The following is a 22365-nucleotide window of genomic DNA, read 5'->3' as shown; positions in this document are numbered from 1 at the left end:
GAGAGGTTTCATGGGTAGACCTAGTGGGGGGCTGGTTATGAATTAGTGCCTTATACTGTCATGCTACCTTACTGACGAGTAAGTGTGGGCAGGTTCTAGTCGCTATTCGTATTGCCACGTTGTCCTTGTTTTGTACTTTGATTTGATCTGTGATGATCTTAGAGTTCTTTTTGGGTTGTTTTTGGATCGGTATGATGGTTCATCAGGAGGAATGCTTATGGTTGTTGTCTTCTGTCCCTTTGTCCAACCTTGGGTTCTTTGTGTGTGACTTTTGACTAATCGTGTGACCGTGTGGTCAATTTCCTTTTGAGAGGTTGTTCTGTCGTAAGCACGTGGGTGCGAATGACATTGGTTTGTACGTTATCTTTCAGCTTTGGGATTGCTTTTGTAACACGTCGTGTGGGGTACTCGGAGATGTACTCCGTAGTTATCCTGGTTTCACCTTTAGTTTCTTAGGGCTGGATTTCGGGGACGAAATCCCTTTAACGTGGAAAGGTTGTAATAACCTGGTTATTTTCATTTCTTTCCCTTTCTTCAAATTTTGCGGATAAATTTTTTTTTTTTATTCTCTTTTCCTTTTCGGGTTTGATTTCCCGCCTCTTAGTGTCGTCTTGAGTGCTTGGAAATAGTTTCTGAGACTCTTTCCTTTGGATTGACAACTTCCTTTGAGGACCAAGTCATTTCCACATTTTTTGTTTTTCTGACACTTTATTTTTTTATCTTTTCCCTTTTTCGTCCTTTAGTTGTTTTTCATTTTTCCTTGCTTAACCTCATTTTTTGTGCTCGGATTTGATTCCGGCTGGGCATACGTCCATGATATTTAAATTCCATAACATCTACATTTTTACTTTGGTAGAAATACATATTAAATGCTTACTTTCTTTGTAAAAGCCATGAAAACAAGACTTTTTATAATTATTCATAACTTGAGGGGTTTTTGGGGAATTAAGTAAAGTAATTATTTTTCGTCTTAGGGACCATTTTGCAAATTAAATTGGAAGATATTTTCAAAAAGGACCTTTTTGCAATTTTCAGAAAAATATGACAAGTGTCACATTCCTGTGGTGCCACTTGTTGATTTTATGGTGGAACCACTTGGAGGGTTAATCTCATAACACATGGAGGGTGGAGATTCACCCACTTGTTGTCCTAGGATTGGTGCACTTGTTGGCATGGATGATTGACAAGTGTAGGGTTAATTTTTAATCTTGGAAGCTTACTTGGATTCATAACAAGTGTAGGACTCACCTTTAGTCCTGCATTAGTGTGTGTGTGTGAGGTAGTGCAAGAGCACCTAGTGAGCGGAGAAGCCCACCAATTTAGGTTAGGGTTTACACATTTTAATTCATTCATCACTTTCCTTTCAAGAACCATAAGGAAGCCACCACTGGAGAAAAGCTTGACTAGTAGCTTTGACTTCATTTTTGGTGCCCTTTCACTCACCTTAGAATTTTGAACTTGGAATACTTTAGGTTCCTCCCACTCTCCTCTTCAAAACCCTTGAAGGATCTAGCCTAACACCTAGTTTTGCTTTGGTATCTAGAGATTCAATTCTCTAGTGAGGTATTGATCTATTATTTTGAAGTATTTTTATGTCATTATTGAGTGTTTTACATGCATGGAAGAGAATGAGTTATATTTTACCCTTAAACTGTTTTAACTTGAAATTAATCTTCTTAAATTAAATATAGAATATTAAAATATACTCAATTAGCTTTCATTTAGTTTTGGTTTCATGAAATTTGGATTTAAAATGAATTATTTATAAAATTTTGAAGTTGTAAGCCAGTTGCTAGAAATTTGAAGCTTTTCCTTTTCGGTCTGGAAATGAATTTTTATATGGAGCTGTGGTGTTTCAATTGCCTTAAAATTTTTATTGGAATTTACCCCATGGGTGTTACACTACTCAAAATGTTTTTACAATTTTAAAGCATTTCTAAAGTTTTTTAAAAATTCGAAACTATCTGCTGTCCATGTTTTTATTGCAGCTGGAAAACATACTTTTAGATGATTTATTTCACTAACCTTTTGACATTGGATCATGGCTTAAATTTTCAGTTTTACACTCTCATATGTTTACTTCCAAAATAAATTAGGTTTGCCCGATTTGGATGTCAAATGAATTTTTCATGAATTTTCAAAGTTGGAAGCTACAAGCTGAAAATGTGTTTTCTGGGCAGAATTTGTTTCAAAGTTGTGGGGCAAAACTGTTTCAATAAGGAAAATATTTTGTTAAACTAAATTGATATTATCAAATTACAGTGTTTAAGCTTTCATTGGGCTTTGGATTCATTCAATTTGGGTTAGAATTGAATTTTTTATTAATTTTACATATTGAAGGTAGCAAGCTTAAAATTCTATTTTGCGGATCGAAAATTTAGAGCGATTTCATTTCGGTGGTAATTGGGATTTTCATTCCAATTGAGGTAGGGAATGTTTTAGGATTTTTTTTGTGTTGTATTGTGTGTTTGCCATAATTATACAACATATATGTATGCCTTGTATCAAATCTAGAAAGTTAGTAATTTTTATTTCTTTGTAAAAGATTTAAAATTTATGATGATGTATAACTTTGATTTGAATTGTAACATGCTAGGAAATTATGCTTAGATATGTCGATTAACATATATTAAATTTGGATCATTAGATTAAGAATTACAACTTTTATTTAATATTTATCTTTAGTGAAAGTTTAATTCACATGGTTGTATCAAGTATTAAATCAAGTTGTAATGTGGTATTTAAATAGGCCTTGGCATGTTCTCTAACATAGATTAAATTGAGGGCATTTGGAATTGTTTAAAAATCTAGAGAAAATTAATTAATTAGCTTGATTAATTTTGTTTTAAGTGTTTTAATCACTTAACTTGTCATTTGATGTTATATATATGATGACCATGACATGTCTTTCAATATATATTAAATTGAGGTTATTTGGATTAACTTGGAATTTAGAGAATTTAACTATTTATGTTTAATTAAATTCTACTTTATTGCTCCATGGATTTAATTGCATTTTGGAAGTTTTTTCTATATTTAAATCATGGATTTGGATTTGATGTATGTTCACTTGATTACTTTTGAGTATTGGATAACATAGTTGTTACTTTTATATTCATGAGAATATGTTTTTCCTTATTGAATATATTGTTGCTATATGTCAGGAATTGCACACTTTGTATTTGACATCTTACATACCATAGTAGTTGTGAATTTTGAGCATGTATTGTATAAGTTTCCAAAATTTAGATTGTGCTTGGTAAATAGTTGATATCTTGTATATACATGTTGATATATATATGTTATTGCACAATTTGTTGATTTTGGAAACTTGGGGATGTCGTTGTTTGGCTACGGCTAGGACTTGGTTCTAGTACGGGGGATTATCCCTTTATATAGTCTAGTGCGCACATAGGGAGGTTACCCATGGGCTAGTAACCCTAAAGTAGCTATGTTGTCGGTCTAATCCGACGTGACGTCCGAGTATCCACTTTGTTTGATTTCGTATTTCATTTCAAGTTGATAACTAGATGATATCGTAACTTGTTGTTCCTTATTTGATTTCCTATTTTGAGCTTAAGATGTAACTTTGTGAAAGCATGCTTCATGCGTTGTATTAGAAGTTCCATTGTTGGTTAAATTGCATCGATATCATAATTTTTGTTTTGATGTTCAAATGTAGTTTAGGAATGACCTTATAGATTCATTTTGAACATAGACGTTAAGTGGCATGACCCACACTTGTTGTTTTCGTATTTTGGATTTCAAGTTGAAGATTTTGAGAATCTATATCTTGTTGCCTTGTATAACATGTTTCCATGTTGTTTGAATTGCATGAACAATGTGATTATGATAGAAATGATCTAGGTAGCTTAGGATGCTCCCTGGGTCTCATCTTGACATAGACGTTAGGTGGCATGAGCTCCTTTAACATGTTTCACCATAAGGTGATAAAATTGTAAAATGCTAGGTCGATACATGCTCATCTCCTACGAGTAGCTTTATATTACTCACCCCTACGATACTGGGGCATATTTCAGGTATAGGACTAAGGATTTGAAGATTCCATTGCTCCTTGGATGGCTTACAGTTTCTATGTTTTTATTTTATGCAAGTGTTAGCATAAGATGCCTCTTTGTAGCCCTATTTGTTTAAACTTGTATTCGTTGATTCGTACATGTAAAGTGTACGTAAGTGCACTCTTTTCAATGTATTTAACATGTATGAGATGAGGCCGGAGGCCAATGACATGTATCTCGTTTTCTATGTACTTTTATTTTCAAAGTTTATTGTGAAAATATTGGAAAATGTTAAGTCATTGCTTCATAACTTTCGCATCGGGTGTTGGAATTTCATATCTTTTCTGCCCGGACTCAGAATCAGACGATTCTTGAGTCTAATTTTGTTCATTTTTCATTGTTTTTCCAATGGTGTGCACGGTGGCACCCTTTTTAGTGAGAAACGACCATTTTGCCTTTAGTTCATCTCTTTTCGGGTTAGGCATTATTGCTTCATTTGCTTGGCTTATTTGAGTTCCATGGCTTCATGAAGAGTCATTTTGGGGCCTTAGGGATGACGTACATCTCTTGAGGTCAGTTGGTTTCTTCCGCTTCCGCATTTCAGGTTCGTTATCGGGTCAACTTTCGGTTCATCATTAACGCACTGGGTTTAGAAATCCGGGTCGTTACAGGATAGCAATTTACATTCCAAAACCATCCCAAAGAATTGCAGAAGACTATTTATAGTTTCAGCAATTTAAATCTAAGAGTTAAACCATGTATTTGCAGGAAATAGTTTAAAGGCTCAACAACTAGCATCTAAAGCATGCGTAGATCACATCTAATATATCAATAACTCTATCATGCATTAAAAATTAGTTTTTAAATCACATTATGGTCCAATAAATTGCTAGATTAATTTAAGTAATTTAATTTTCTCCATCCGGTAATTGCGTGCTAAGTTATATATTGGTATTCTGTTTAATCTGTTAGCAAAGAGCCATAATGAGCAACAAGTCTAATTGTTAATCAAAAGACTCCATCACGCATTTAAACTTTAATTTAGAATTATATTATAGCCCCTTAAATTGTCAAATTAAAATTAGACAATAAATTTCCTTCCAGCCGTTAACCGTACGCAAAGTTGCTAAATAGCGCACAGTTAATTTCGTTACTACAAAGAGGCTATTTTGTGCATTCCAAGACCTTAGTTACATGTTAAACTAATTATTTAAAAACCCTTTAAATTTCTAAAACTGTTCAATAACCCAAAATTCCCAAACAGTGACTGAAAAGTCACTGTACGTATAAAACAAAGAAAGAGCCTGCTCTAGAAAAATGGAGCAGGCTCAATGCAGCATAGAGCCGGCTCTAGACAACCTTGGAGCCAGCTCTAAACAGGTGGGAGCCAGCTCTTGGCATTCCAGAGCTGGGTCTCTCTTTCCCCCTGTGAGCTTGCTCCGTTTCAGCTTCGTTTTGACCTCTGTTCCAACTCTGGCCAGTTGCAACCTTTCAATTTGGTTTTAAAACTAATTTAAGAGTCTTATTTAACCCTAGAATCATCCCCATGATTTGTTTACAACAAGTTGAAATCAATTACAGAGATTAGATAAAGCTATTAAACCAGTATGTTTGAAGAACAACACTGAAACTAATTTTAGAAATTTCAGTCCTATTCCAAGCCCTCTGTTCCTCGTCACCAATGAACCTAAGGATCCTATCTCATCCCAGTAACATCTCCATGGTTCGTTTGCAGTAGTTGAAATTAATTACATAGTTTAAAGTTACAACAGAGCAACATGCTTAAAGAACTGAAATTGTAACAAGACAGGCATGAACTGTAACAGATTGGTTTTCAACATAAATAGATCATTCATATAACATATATTAAACATATAACTTCTAGTTATTGATTGATTAAACCCTAGAGATTATCTAGGTGCAAAGAACACAAGCCAAATAGAAGGAGAAAGAGAAGAACTTGCTTGTGATTTCAGTATTGAAATCCCGGCGTCGTCTCTAAGTTTCCGGCAACTACTAACTTCCTTCAAGCCTCTTATAGGTTTGATTTGATCCACCACCACCCTCCTTTGGGGCTCACTGTTCTTCTCCTTGACAATTCTTACGGTTCCTCCGTTCACAACCCTCTATGTTATGAACTAACCTCAAGTTTATGTAATATGAATTATGATCGTAAGCCCTAGACTAAAGCATAATAGTTATATTTATAGGTTTAAATTCTAAAACCCTAATCCTTATAATATTAGAGACAGAGCCCTAATCTTAATCCTAGTCGGCCCACATACCAAAACCTACGATTAAATTCTATATCGGCAACACTAGGTGACGTCTAAAAGAACTGTATTTAAAAAATATAATGTATATTTAAAACTCACGTAATAATGATAATAATTAAATCCAATATAAATTAATGCAAACAAAAGAAACAAAAGAAATTTCAATTAATTCAAAAATGTCACATAAATAAATCAAATACTTCAATTAAAACAAATAATGCAATTTAAATAAATAAAAATGTAATTTAAATAATAAATTAAATACCAGGACTATCCTTTTGAAATTAGGGGTATTACAATGGTTGCTAGCTAAGAGAGGGGAAAGAGATGAAAATATCTCTTTTTCATCTTAGGTCACCCTATTCATAGAAAACCCTAAAAGTGCCTCGAATGGGTCCCACCGGTCCGGAAAAGTGAAATTTAAGCAGATGCACTCAAATGGCAAAACATCATGAATGAAAAAGAACCAAAATGAGATAAAATGGATAACGAAGGAAATGACGTCAAAAACTGAGTCCCGAGCAGAAAGATATGCCCCAAACAAGTTTGGTGGCAACAAGGGTCAAATACCCTAAAACTGGGGCAAACGACCAGTAGACAATTCTAAGAGTACATGGCTTGACGAAAAGTGAAAATGAATCCTACACGAGGATCCAGGCTCAAAATGAAGCATTTTGTAACAACTTTCATTAATTGCACAATGGCCCCCACAAAAAAGGTTAACTGCGAAACTAACCCAGAATGAAAATCTGTCCCAAAAAGATATTTTCTTAAAAACCCCTGAAATAAATATTTTCAAATAACATTTGTGAAAAACACCTCAAGAAAAGGAAATGTTTCCGAAGAACTTTACATCCACGCCCCTATGGACAACGAGAGCAACTAGAATACTTTTTTACAAAAGTAAAGATACGTATTTAGTGGAAACCACTAAGAATTAAGATACGTGAAGCTAAAAACCAACTCCGAACACAAAAAGTGAGGTTATGCCAACAAAGTGACAAATAAAAAAAGACAAAAAGTGAATAGTGTCCAAAAAGTGAAAATATGGAAATGACTCAGTCCTTAAAGGAAGTTGTCAATCCAAAGGAAAGAGTCTCAGAAACTATTTCTGAGCACTCGAGACGATACTAAAAGATAAGAAACTGAACTTAGAAAGGAAAAGACAACGGAAAAAAAAAATGTCCATAAAAATTTGATAAATAGGAAAGGAATGAAAATGACCGGGTCATTACAAGTTAGATATCAGAAAGTATGAAGACTGGTAAACCAAAAATAGAACTAATTAAAAACTAAACTAATAACAAATCTCCCTGGCAACAACACCAAAAAGTTGTTGTGTGTTTTTGCATACTACTTATAAATTTACCACTCGCAACAGCACGAATCCTTGTAAGATAGCATTATAGAGAGGGTGTCAAACCCACTATGAGATGAGTTATTATGTTTTGCTTTTAATTTTTATTGGTCTACTGGTAACTGGTTGAATTGATCGATTGGTTGTCATGATTATAATCTAAAATTAAACTTAGAGTGATTAGAGAGAGAAAAGGTCTTAGGGCTTTGACTTCACCACAATCTTCGTAACTATGGTTAACTATTTCAACTCGGGGGATTTAATCACATTATATTTTAAATGAATTGAATTCAATAACATTTGTTCAATTCGGGTTTTAAAGAAAGATGTTTTATAAAATGCAGTTAACTATAACCTGTATGCGGTTAGCATGGTCTATCCACCTGCCTACTCTAACTACTTTAACAACTTTATAAAAAATCCATATTTCCTAAGCATAGCCTATAAAAACATTCTTTTATAAAAAAACGTTAAAACATCATTACATGACCTCCATTCTTATGTCCGGCAGGGCTTCGCCAGATACCATCCAATAAGAATGGGTTGAAAATAAAAAATGAACAGTTATATTTAAGACAAAGTAATAACAATTAGAAAAATATTTAAAACATTAAATCCAATTGAGTTATCTCAATTGCTCATAGTCATGTAATCAAAAATATAATATATTAAAAATATCCCAAAGTTAAAACAATCAAACTATAGTACTAGATTGGGTTACATCAGTGCCCCAAGAAAGGAATTAGCTACTCATGACGATGTCGAATATCATTTGTGTTGTTGTCATCTTCATCGTCATATCTCTTTTAACATTGCTCGATCCAAGCTTCATGGGCTCGAGCACTAGGTACCAGGCTTAAGCTTTAGGTACTCAAGGCTCGAACTTTGAATGATGGTGCTTGATCCTTGAGTCTTGGCACGAGGCCCTAAGAGCTTGGTTCTTCCATTAAATTAACTCTTTAAATTCCAATGCCTTGTGCTAGAGCTTGAGGGCTAGGCTCGAGCACCTTTATGTAAGGCTCGAGCACCCTCTATTAGGGCTCGAGCTCTAAAGGTACAAGGCTTGAGCTTCAATGTCTTGTTGACTTTTCTTCCTTTTTTCTTGCAAGGCTCGAGCCTCAGGACTTGTGCTCGAGCTTTAGTTCTTGAATTCTTCCAAACTTCACCATTTAAGCTCTCGGCTTGCTCTGAATGATCGGGAACGACTTTATAAGCTTCAATACCATCATAAAGTCCTGGTTTTAACCATTTCTCTTAGAAAGTACCTATAAACACATATTAAACATAAATCAGTCTAACTATGGATAAAAGTATCACTTTAGGCCTTAATATACGTATATTTAGGGGCTCGAATATGCAATATTCAGCGCTCATTATGTGATTGATTTAAAAGGAATTAGTCCCACAATTTTCATGCATAAGATTCATTTAGAGGAGGATTCCCAAACATCTCAGGAACTCCAAAGAAGATTGAATCCTAATATGAAGGAGGTGGTTTTGAAAGAAATTGTAAAGTTGCTAGATGCGGGAATAATCTACCCCATCTCAGATAGCAAGTGGGTGAGTCTTACTCAGGTAGTACCTAAAAAGACAGGTATTATAGTAGTTAAGAATTTTGAGGGAGAATTAGTTCCACAACGCATCACCACTGGATTGTGTGTGTGTATTGATTACCGAAAACTCAACTCCGCTACTAGAAAAAATCATTTTCCATTACTATTTATTGATCAGATTCTAGAGCGATTGGCTATCTAGAGCTATTATTGCTTCTTATACGGATATTCTGGCTATAATTAGGTGGCCATTGATCCTAAGGAGCAAGAGAAAACTACTTTCACTTATCCATTTGGCACATTTGCGTATAGACGGTTGTCTTTCAGATTGTGTAATGCGCCAGCAACATTCCAGAGGTGTATGATGTCTATCTCTTCGGACATAGTTGAAAAGTTTCTTAAGGTATTTATGAATGACTTCTCTATTTTCAGGTCCACATTCGAAAACTGTCTCCAAAATTTGTCCCTAATACTTCAGCGTTGTACGGAAACTAATCTTATTCTTAGTTGGGAGAAGTGTCATTTTATGGTTCAAGAGGGGATCATTTTAGGACATATCATTTCAGAGAGAGGTATTGAAGTTGATAAAGCTAAAGTAGATTTGATCTCTAAATTGCCTACTCCTACCTCTGCAAGGGGTATGCGATCATTTATTGTGCACGCCGGGTTCTATCGACGTTTCATTAAAGATTTTAGCAAAATTTCTCGTCCTTTGTGTAATCTACTTTCAAAAGACCTTCCTTTTGTCTTTGATGAATCATGCCTAGATGTTTTCCATAAGCTTCGCTCTTTTTTTTCTTCAGCTCTATTATGAATCCTCCAAATTGGGCTCTTCCATTTGGGATCATGTGTGACGCATCTGATTAGGTTATGGGTGCTGTCTTGGGACAACGAGTAGATAAGCTTCCTCATGTTATCTACTATGCGAGCAAAAATCTTTCAGAAGCATAATTGAATTATACCACTATTGAAAAAGAGTTGCTTGCAGTTGTTTTTGCTTTGGACAAATTTAGATCTTATCTGTTGGGTTCCAAAGTAGTGGTCTATTCTGATCATTCTGCTTTGAGACATCTCCTCTCCAAAAAGGAAACCAAACCCTATGTGATTCGATGGATCCTCTTGCTTCAAGAGTTTAATTATGAGATCTGGGATAAGAAAGGGTCAGAGAATGTGGTAGCTGACCATCTTTCTAGAATTCTGATTGAGGATACCTCAACTTTACTTCCAGTTTGTGATTCCTTTCTGGATGAACAGCTATTTGGGGTTTCTCATACGGATTTGCCTTAGTTTGCTGATATTGTGAATTATATCGCAATAGGCAAAATTCCTTTGTCTTGGTCAAAGTAGGGAAAAGATTGATTCTTCTCTTAGATTAAGATGTACTATTGGGACAATCCTCAGCTCTTCAAATATTGTGCTGATCAAATCATTCATAGATGTGTTCCTGAGAGTGAGTTTCATAGTATTCTTACCTTCTGTCACAGTTTAGCTTGTGGAAGTCATTTCAGTACAAAGAAAACTGCAGTTAAAATTCTTCAGTGTGGTTTCTTTTGGCCTTAACTCTTTCGGGATGCATACTTATTTTGTAGGTCGTACCTTCGACGTCAGCAATTAGGATTAATTTCCAGATAAAATATGATGCCCCTAACTCCGATCTTAGTCATTGAGGTTTTTGATGCATGGGGTATTGATTTCATTAGTCCTTTTGTTCAGTCGAATCATAACAAATATATTCTTATAACTGTTGATTATGTGTCTAAGTAGGTTAAAGCGGTGGCTACTAAAATTGCCGATCACGCAGTCGTGGTTGAGTTCATTCAAACGAACATTTTTAGTCAGTTTGGTATGCCACGAGCTATTATTAGTGATGGGGGTGCTCACTTTTGTAATAGGTATTTCCGTACTTTGGTACAAAGATACTCCATAACTCATAAAGTTGATACTCCCTATCATCTCCAAACAAGTGGCCAAGTTGAAATATCTAATCTTGAGATTAAGAGAATTCTTGAAAAAATGGTCAAGCCAGATCATAAAGATTGGTCTTTAACACTAAATGATGCTTTGTGGGCTTACCGAATAGCTTTTAAGACTCCAATTGGTATGTCACCTTATCGTCTCGTCTATGGTAAAGGGTGCCATCTTCCTGTAGAGTTAGAACACAGAGCTTTCTGGGCCATAAAAAAGCTCAACTTTGATATGAACTATGCTAGTTCTAACAGGAAGCTTAAACTAATAGAGCTCGAAGAATTACGTAATGATGCTTGTGAGAGTGCTAAGGTTTACAAATCAAAGACTAAGGCATTTCATGACAAGCATATCGTGCGTAAGACTTCTGAGCCCGAGAAGAAGGTTTGGTTGTTTAAAACACGACTAAAACTTTTTCCTGGAAAGTTGAAGTCACGATAGGAAGGTCCATACATGATTATTTCTGTTACATCTTATGGTGTGATAGAGATACAGGATTGCAATACTGGACAACTATCCACAGTCAATGGACAGAGACTTAAACCCTATATAGAGGGTAGTGTGCAGAGAGACACAGTGGAGGCAGTAGAACTTCATGATCCTATTTACTTAGATTAGAGAGGTCAGTTTTTGTCAAGCTATCGACGTTAAACTTAGTATGCTGTTGAGTTATCGATGTTAAACTTAGCATTTGTATGTTATACTGTAGTTTTTTTCATTTTTATTTTTGCTTTAACTTTTTAGGTTTTAGTAATTTTTATTGTTTTTTTATTTTTAGTTTAGTTTAGGGTTAGGTTTATTAGGAAAAAGAAAATAATAATTGAAAAAATATAAAAATACAAAAATTTGTCTCCAAGCTCGAGCTTTCACTTTGAAGCTCGAGCATCAGCTACCAAAAGCTCGAGCTTGCACATGCTAAGCTCGAGCACTCCATCATCGTTAACTTTAGGGTTTTCAGTGGCTAAGCTCGAGCCTTAAACCTTGGGCTCGAGCTCTTGTACTTTAAAATATAAGGAAACCATCGTGCCGAGCTTGGAAATCTCGTGCCCTTCACTGTTCTTGCCTCCATTTTCTCCCAAATCTTTTCAATCTTCTTTGATTCATCAATCTCATCATCTCAGGAGTTGATCCTACATCAAAAAGGTAAGAATCTCTCAACATTTTTTCATTTTTCCTCGATATATATATATATGTGTGTGTGTGTGTGTGTTTGTGTGTGTATATATATATATATATATATATATATATATATATATATATTACATACGCTCATCGATCTTTCCCCAAATCAAATCCAAATGCATAGGAAGCTTGATTTAATCATCCATATCCATTTCTAATCATGAATCCATTATCCAAACTTGCAGAAATTCTGAATCTAATATTGGATTTGAAAAACACGGGTGTGGGTGTTTTGGAAGTGTTGGGGTGAATTTATTGGAATGTTGGGGTTGTTGTGTAATTAAAGAAAAGTTAATGGGTGGATTTTGGACCGTTTTGGAAGATTTGAGGAGATTTTGCTTCGGTTTTCAACCCCAGGAAGCTCGAGCTCTCATCAAGGGCTCGAGTAATTGCTTACAGCAAGCTCGAGCATAGGGAACATAAGGTTCGAGCCTTACACAATGGATAGCTCGAGCCATAGGCTTTGTGGCTTAAGCTTTGGAGTACTGATTTAAGATTTGAGGGGCAATATAGAGATGCCTTGACAGTCGCGACAGAGACGTATTAGGATGCCAGCTGTGGCATTGGATGATGGTTGGCGGTACAACACTATCCACCCGAAGACAGATTTTGTGCTAGCAGAATTTGAGCGGCACCGAGGTACATTCTGGGTAGTAGAGGTCCTGTAGGCTCGTCAGTTATTAGGGTTTCTGAGGCATCTAGTGCAAATTTCCTATCCCATACTAGTGCATGCATTTTATCGCACTTTGAGTTTCTATGCGGGTGATGATGCCTATAATAGAGAGGATTACTTTACAGCCACTATTGAGGGAGTAGTGCTGACAGTGGACTGTGCAGCTATAGTGCGAGTTATGGGCTGCCATCATAGATGCCCTGCTGCTCTCCAGAGAGGCGATGGTCAAAGCACTTGGCCAGGGGAGACACTCTACCACTCTGGAGATGATCCAGAAGTCACAGCTTCTGTAATGATTCTTGTTCTTAGATACAGTCTTTGTGGCCAATGCTCACCCTATCGAACATAAGATAGGGCGGTGCATAGAGATAGTGGATGCACACCATGCATTCCACGCCAGCTACTGGGTGTCCATACCCCAGTTGGTGTTCGTACAGCTGCGCCGACTTTATGATGAGATGGGAGTGGCTAGACGCCCTCCCGCCCCCCACTTCTAATACCCCAGGATCATTACTCGCTTGATATTATAAGGAGTGGGGGATTGACGATGAGATCCGAGAGGATCAAGTGCGTTTGGATGTTGAGGCTAGAGGGGTTCCATACGTGCTCAATAGACCACCTAATCCACCTTCACCTACTATTCTTCCAGCCAACCATGCTAATGCAGTGATGGTGGAAGAGGAGAAGGATGAGGTTAATGATGAGGCCACAAAGGATGAGATGGATCTCTCTGATGGGCAAGCCCCATTGAGGAGAAGTCCAGTTCCCGCAGCCCAGCTTGAAAGTTCTTCTCAGACTAAGATTAGAGAGCTATAGGACAGGGTGATAGAGTTATAGGATGGACAGACGGTGCTGAGACAGATGCTGACTGCACAGTAGAGCATTCTAGAAGAGCTATTACGCTACATTCCGTCTGCCCCATCTACTTCTACTGATACTTCTCCACCTCATCTAGATTAGCTGTCTAGAGCTTTTTTATATTTTCTTTTGCTATATAGGCACTTTTGTTGACTAGGACAGCCTTTTAGATGTATTTATTTCTTTATGCTGTATTTCTGCCCTAAGTCTATTATTTTAAAGGCATTGTACTGATATTTATCATTTATATAGATGTTTTGTGCCTATACTATCCTTGTGTTGATATTTGAGCTACATGTGATATTTCTCTATTATTACTCCATATACTTGATACTCTAATGTGTGTTTGAGTTTGTTGATTTTGCCAGGTACTGTAGATTAAGTTTAGGGGTAATTTCTCCATTTTACCCTTTTGTGCTTTGTTTTGGTCTATCTTTGCTGATCTATTTGTCTGGTACTATCTTTCTAACTCTTCTGTTCTCATACATTGAGGACAATGTACACACTAAGTTTGGGGGTAAGGTAAAATTAGGAAAACAAAATTTAAATTTTGATAAACACAAGGACAAGATATGATATTTGATGTTATAAGCATGAGTTTGTGTCTGTTGATTGCCATATATTTTGTTTGCAGTTTGTTGGTTAGAAATGGTTTATATGCTAAAATATTGTGAAAAGGGATTCTTGAAAAAATTTTAAATCAGTTGGTGGCCTGTAGTCAACTCTATTAAGATGATCATTGTTTAATGAAATTAATCTTTGAGTTGCTACACTTTATACATATTCACACTTGCTTGAATTCTGTGGGGTAAAAGCTGCAAATCTTATTTTGTTTTGAGTTAAACTAAGATGAGCAGGTGGATTTGATAATTTTGATAACCAGGGCATAAAAAAAATAATAATAATAATAAAAAAGAATCAAAAGAAAAATTGAAAACAAAATTAAAGAAAAAAATTGGTACGTATGTAATGCAATAAAAGAAAAAATTTCTTCACTAATGTGAAAAAAAAAAAAGAGTAAAAAGGGTCAAGTTCGGGTCTGTACCTAGATTGCTTGAGCAATTAAGTCCTTAAGGGTGTGTTCTGACATCGAATGCCCTAAGACCATCTGGTCTGCGAGTTGTTGGTTGAAAGCTTGTTACATAAGGTGTTTAGGTTGCCAAGATTACTTGAATAATTAGGTCCAGAGGGGTGCTTTATCACTTAATGCCCTAAGACTATCTGGTATGGGAGACATTAGCTGAAAGTTTATTACATGGGTGATTTAGAAAGCTTAATAGACCTGAACATTGCACAGTATCCTTTTTAAAAAATGCATACCTGTAGAAAAAAATAACAATAATGCCTTGGGAGTTAGAATTTGAAAAGTTTACTTGTGAATTGAGGAATAACAAGGAATAAATGCAAGCATGGACAGTAAGCCACATGTTTAATTGTAAGATCACTTTCAAAAAATGTTTTGGAAATTAAGATTGTTGAATGGATGATTAAACTGACATATGAGGACCATGGCTGCTATATTGAAATTGAAAGTTGAAAGTTTTTCTGATTACATGATTGGTTGTACTTGCTATATTTGACTGATTAATCAACTGCAGGGATATTATGTTTTGAAAATCGGCTTGATGAGTTTACCGTATAATTAAGGCACTGCTTTGAGACGTGTGTGGGTACCATCACTGTAAACCCTTACGAGACTACAACTCGTCCACTAGGGGTAACTTAGGGGTTTAAAAGCTTATTGCATAGGCTAAATGCAACCGTGATTCCCACGAAAGCGGCTTTTTAGTTCTGTATTGCTAAGGGACTAGTAATATGTAAGTTTGGGGGGTGTGATAAGTGCTAAATATTACATATTCGAGCCCTTAAATATACGTATGTTAAGACCTTAAGTAATACTTCTATCTATTATTAGAATGATTTATGTTTAATGTGTGTTTATGGGTACTTTCTCAGAGATACAGTTAAAACCTAGACTTTATGATGAAAAGACTGATATCGAAGCTTACAGAGTCGTTGCCAGTCATTCAGAGAAAGCCGAGAGCTTAAATGGTGAAGTTTGGAAGAATTCAGGATCCAAAGCTCGAGCCCAAGTCTTAAAGCTTGAGCACTGCAAGAAAAAAAGCAAAAATCAACAAAGAATTGAAGCTCGAGCCTTTTACCTCCAGAGCTCGAGCCCTACTCAGTAGTGCCCGAGCCTAACCTCAGGGTGCTCGAGCCTTGACCCTCAAGCTTAAGCACAAGGCATTGGAATTTGAAGAGTTGATTTAATGGAAAATCCAAGCTCCCAGGGCCTTATGCAAGACCTCATGGATCGAGCACCATCATCCAAAGCTCGAGCTCAGTACCTAGAGCACGAGCCCGTGAAGCTTAGATCGAGAAATGTTAAAAAAGATGAATCCCAAAATATTCTAAGTGTCGAAGGAAAAGACGCTTTGGAAAATAGTCGAAGAAATTTGGCTAAGTATAAAAGGGAAGATCGAGCACCATTCCTTGAAGCTCGAGCAACAATTCAATGAAGCTCAAGCCTTGTTCCCAAAGCTCGAGCCCGGACCTCAAAGCTTGAGCTCTACTTCCTAAAGCTCGAGCCTTCCATGACAGATCAGATTTAAGTTACGGGATTATTCTCTTTACAAGTTTGTATCTCATTCCAGATGGCCAGAAGACCTAAAAGCCCACCAGACCTTTATTTTCTTCTATAAAAGAAAGTACATGCCTTAATAGAAGAGGTTTCTTTTTCTCGTATTATTCAGAAGGCTAATATTGTGGTGGTGGCTTTTAGGGTTTCCCTAATCTTAAAAAGTGAAGATCCTAAGAAGAGAAATGTCGTCCGTGACGATGGAGACAACTACAACACAGATGATATTCGGCATCGTCGTGAGTAGCTAATTCCTTTCTTAGGGCATTGATGTAACCCAATCTAGTACTATGGTTTGATTATTTTTAACTCTGGGATATTTTAATATATATTATGTTTTTAATTACATGACTATGAGCAATTGAGATAACTCAATTGGATTTAATGCTTTAAATAGTTTTCAAATTGTTATTACCTTGTCTTAAATATAACTGTTTATTTTTTATTCTCAACCTATTCTTATTGGATGGTATCTGGCTGAGCCTTGTCGGACATAAGAATAGAGGTCATGTAATGGTGTTCAAATGTTTTTATAAAAGAATATTTTTATAGTCTATGCTTAGGAAATATGGATTGTTTACAAATTAGTTAAAGTAATTAGAGTAGGTAGGTAGATAGTCCATGCTAACCGTAGATAGGTTGTTAACTGCATTTTATAAAACATCTTTCTTTAAAACCCGAATTGAACGAATGTTATTGAGTTCAATTTATTTAAAATATAATTTGTTAAATCCCCAGAGTTGAAATAGTTAACCATAGTATGAAGGTTGTGGTGAAGTCAAAGCCCTAAGACCTGTCTCTCTCAGATCACTTTAGTTTAATTTGAGTTTATAATTGTGACAACCAATCAAACAATTTAACCAGTTACCTATAAACTAATAGAGATTAATTAAAAGCAGAACATAATAACTCATCTCCCTATGCCTCTCTATAGTGCTATCCTATAAAGATTTATATTATTGCGAGTGGTTATTTATAATTGAAAAGTAATAACACAACAGGTCTAACCACGTAGCCCAAAGTTTAATGAAAACCGAACCACTTAACCACTAAAACAATGCATTGCCAGCAATCTTCGATCGATCGAAGGGGAGCTTCGATCGATCGAAGCTAAGTAAGCTGATTTGATCTTGAATTTTGCCCTTATCTTTGATGACGTGGCAGATTCGGTCCTATCCGAAATGATGTCGTGGCACTGACATAGTAGAAAATGTCTTCTTTCAAACTTAGATGTAAAGCAACCTTAGACTGTAGCTTCGATCGATCGAAGGTTATGCTCATTTTCTGTTTTCTTCTCTAAGTGTTGGGGTTTAACTCCAAAAGGCCATAGTGGACCATTATTAGCTCATTTGAACCTTATTGACCTGAAATATACAAAAACACAAATTAGAACTAAGGCAGGAAAGTAAATTAGATGATTGAACTAAAATACCATAGCTTAAGTACTGAAATGTGTAACATTTAAGCACTTATCACACCCCCAAACTTAGATATTTAGCATATGCAACAAGCCTTTTCAACTACAAACTAATAACAACTAGACAACTAAAAACTAAAAGTAAAGAAGCAACTATACAACTACAAACTAATGAAGCACTAAAGGGATAACACCACTTTCATAGGGATCGCGGTTGCATTTAGCATATACAACAAGCCTTTTCAACCACTAGGTTACCCCTAAAGGATGAGTGAAGTCTTCTGAGGGTATCCAAAAATGATACCCACAAACATCAAGCTCTTTCTCATTTAAGAAGCACCGACATTCCAAACAAGCATTGAAAGGAAACTACCTCAAGTATGCCATTTTCAATTATTCAAAAGTAATTTCCAAATTTCTAATCAATATGCAAGCAAACATGGTCCTCCACACATCAAGCAATATAATCATGCCAATCAAATCAATTCTATCATCCTTTTGAGTGAACCGGCATCAAATATGTTGTTATCTTAGCAAATCAATGAAATGAGTACAACCGGCCTCAAACTAGCACACAAATCAAGTACCAATCATCAAGACAAATGAACCTTTTTTTTCAATAGTTGTTAGATGCTCTAATTGTTTTTCTTTTTCACTATTTTTTTTTTTTATTATTACTTTTTTAATTTTATATAGGATCAAATATTAAAGTATGGTGCAATGTAGTGATCTCTTAAGCTCTCTAGAAGATCCATGTAACGAGCATTAGGTTAATGACTCCCAAACCAGACTGTTTTAGGGCATTAAGTGAAGAGACACCCCTAAGGACTTACAAGCTCAAATCAACTAGGCTACAAATCAAAACAACTCAATCTAATCATCTTCTGCTTCCTCACACTGGTGAGAAGCACTCACTTTTCATTTTCCTTTTATTTCCTTTTCAATATCTTTTTCCAATTTCTTTAGTGAGAATCATATACTTTTCATGTGAAAGTTTGGTGCTTAATGAGGCACGAATCCCGATTACTTCATAAAAGGTTTATTATTTAGCATATAAGGCCATTTGTCGAGAGTGAAAGCTTTCAAAGCGACTAGCTCAAATTAGGGTACAACCATAACATTGATCAACTAAACATGTACCCCACAAATGAATCCTAGTGTGCGCCTGTGCAAATGTAGAATTCTAGAATCTCATCTTAAAGCATTTTTATAAACATGATGATGTGGACCATAAAAATAAGCAAGTTATCAAACTTTTGAAAAATTTGCTCCTAAATGACATTCAAAGGCATACAAAGAGTATTAAACTGTCAAGTCAAGCAATTATAAAATTCTAAGTAATGTAGCCCTCAAAAGTTTGAAATCATAGCTAAACTCTCAGTTCATATCACATGCATAGGAAATGAAGTGCAACATGCTAACACACCCCCAAACTTAATATGTGCATTGTCCTCAATATACAAGTATAGCAACAGATAGTGGAAAGAGTATACTAAATGGGTGTATCATAGAGGACCCGACAATGGAAGCTCAGCATCGAAAGGCATACCCCCAAACTTAGACTCCAAAACCTGTCTAAAAATGGTCACACTAGAAAGTCAAAGTATACGCATCATATATAAAACTGAGAGATAGAAAATATAACTGAATGAATGGACTAAAAATGATGTCATACATCTCAGGTATCCAAACAGTCAAGTCATAAGTAAATAGATCCTAACATCCATATAGAAATGAAGTCTAAAATAATATCAAAACCAATATCCATAGATGACAAAATCCAAACAAAATCAATATCCAAAGGTACTATCCAAAATAATAACATATCTAAATCCATGCAGAAATATCCAATCATGTCAAGGTACATCCCCAAAAATATAGCAAATAATATCCTAAGAAACAGATAATGTGAAGCAAATATAAATGATAGAGAGAGAGAGAAATCATGGAACAATGTTTGGGTCGAGTAGGTCGGTGATCTGTTGCAGCATCTGTGTAAGTTCGTTATGGCGGTGATCTTGCCTAACATGGGCCTGCTGCTACTCAGCTCCCAAATCTGCTAAATCTCTCCTCATATCACGCTGGCCTCGGTCCAAGTCCTCGATAGGCTGCTCAATCCTGATAGTGAATGATCTAAAGTCTGACTGGAGCTGAGTAAGATTGGCTCGCAGGGTGGACTCTGAGCTAGCGTGCTGTAAATGCTGTTGCTACTGCTGCGGCTGAAAAGAAGTACCAGCATAAAACTGAGATGTAGGTGGTGGATCCTGATGTGATGTAGAGGTGGAGGTGCGCTGCCTCAACGTAGGCTTGGAACTGCTAAGCGATTCTCCCTGGGATCCCTCTTCTGCTCTCCTCTATTCCTGTAGTCTCTTATTGTTCTTGTTCGTCAAACTAAGCTGGCATGCATTATATGTCTTGGCCCAAGCAACCACCCTATAAGCCCTTCTACTTAAGGACATGGTAGTCTCGGTCTCCTCATCCTGAGTAAAAACATAATCTTGGTTTTTAAGGACCGCAGTGATAAGATGGCCAAATGGTAGCTTATAGGAACTGGACTTGGCATCCTACTGTACGAATATGTGAGTCCAATACTTGTGAATCATCTCCCAGATGTGAGCAAGAACTGAAACCCAGCAATCCTGGCTGATGCTGTAGAGTGCCCTCAAGATAGCGTCTCGCCTCTGGCTGCTGTGGCCAGACGAAAAAGTGTTCCGGTAGAACACTGAATCGATAAACCACATGCGGGTGCCCATGTTTACCCGCTCAGCATAATTAAGACCAAGATATGCGGTCTTAGGACATAGGGCAGCTGTCATAGCCTCGTCGAATGGATACTTCAGAATAATAGGGTAAGCAGGCAAGGCTGGATCCTGGATCTCTAGGGGGAGGTGGGGATATCCGCACTTCAAAGAAATGGTGGTAACTGAAAGTGTGATCTCGTGTCCATCCACAGTAGATCAAAAAATATATGGATATACCTCGTCCACCCACAGATGCTGGTAAAAAATTACCACCAGTCGGGGATAGACTGTAGGATAGCGCAGTGTCATAATCTCTGAAATGCCTCGATGGACTAGCTCACTATGGTTTGTGGAAACTGAGAGAATAGCTCTGTATCGAATGTATACTCCGGCTCCAGTGCCCTGAATGCAAAGTCTGGTGATGGGACCTCTCGCACAATATCAGGCTCCATAGATGAAGCGCTGAGGGATGATTCAGATAATGATGCGGTAGGCGAAGGAGAAGAGGATCCAAATGCCTCGGTATCGGAAGAGGTTTCCCTATCTGGAGATGGAGATAGCGGGACTACTTTTTTTCCCTTTCCTAGCAATCGACTTTCTTCTTCTTTACATCTGAAAAGACAACAATTATAACATATCAGTGCACAGATATCAAATATAAGCAATTATATTCAAAGAAAACAACAAGCATACCTGAAATAAGTCAAAACAGAGTATGTATAGAAAACTTCAAAAATAACATTCAAACCATTTACGACAGTTTAGAATTCAAAATATGCTTCAACATAGCAAGAATGAGTTATAGTACCTAAAGCAATCTCAGATATGGTGCAAAGAGGCAAAACAGTCACTTTATGACAAATATACCAGCATGTGATCAGAATGACAATTCTAGGATGTGATGTGCATAAAACATGCAATGTGCATTCACAAACCTAAAACTGAAAAGAGGATGCAATTTTGTAATCATGTAGACCCTAGGATGACATTGTATCAATTCTGAGCAAGAATGGCTACAAATTTAACTTTTAAAACCAATGGAGAAAAAATTGGGCATGAAGTATGCAATCAATGGGCAACTGTGTACCTAGAACTCAAGAGACCTGTATATCATGAAATAGAGACTAAGTAGAATGCACGGTTGCAAACACTTCTATCCTAAGCATGGTATGATAAAAGATTTAGAAAAAATGAGTTCTAACAACACATGAAGCAATTAAGATCTTAAGCACAGTTTCACAACCAGCTCCATACATACAATATCCCATCCTCTAATATCAACAAAATCACAATCTACGATCACTAAGGCTTGTGACTCCTTCTAAGCAGTGTAGAGATAACAAAAATGATCACTAAGGCTCGCGACCCCCTTTCATGCATATTTGAAGCAACGAAGTATTAATGATGCAATTATTGAAAATATAACCCTCGAAATACTAATTACATAATTACCCAGAGTGCCGGTCTATGTATTCCGAAGAATCCGCCAAACAAATTAAAATAATTGTTAATTAATAAAAGAGTCTATACTTCTCTCATACTTAAGAGTCAAATGCCATGATAGTGATAGGGAGCAATTGCATACGACAGCTATCGCAAAATAATAAAATTATTTACCAAATAATAAAGTAAGTTACCAATTAAAATAAATCCGATAAGTTACCAATTAAAATAAAAAAGTTATAT

This window comes from Cornus florida, unplaced genomic scaffold (assembly GCF_030987335.1).
Source record: "Cornus florida cultivar Cherokee Brave unplaced genomic scaffold, ASM3098733v1 CherokeeBrave_3.0.0_Hap2_Chr04, whole genome shotgun sequence".
Taxonomy (NCBI): Eukaryota; Viridiplantae; Streptophyta; class Magnoliopsida; order Cornales; family Cornaceae; genus Cornus; species Cornus florida.
Note: the sequence above shows the minus strand (reverse complement) of the source record.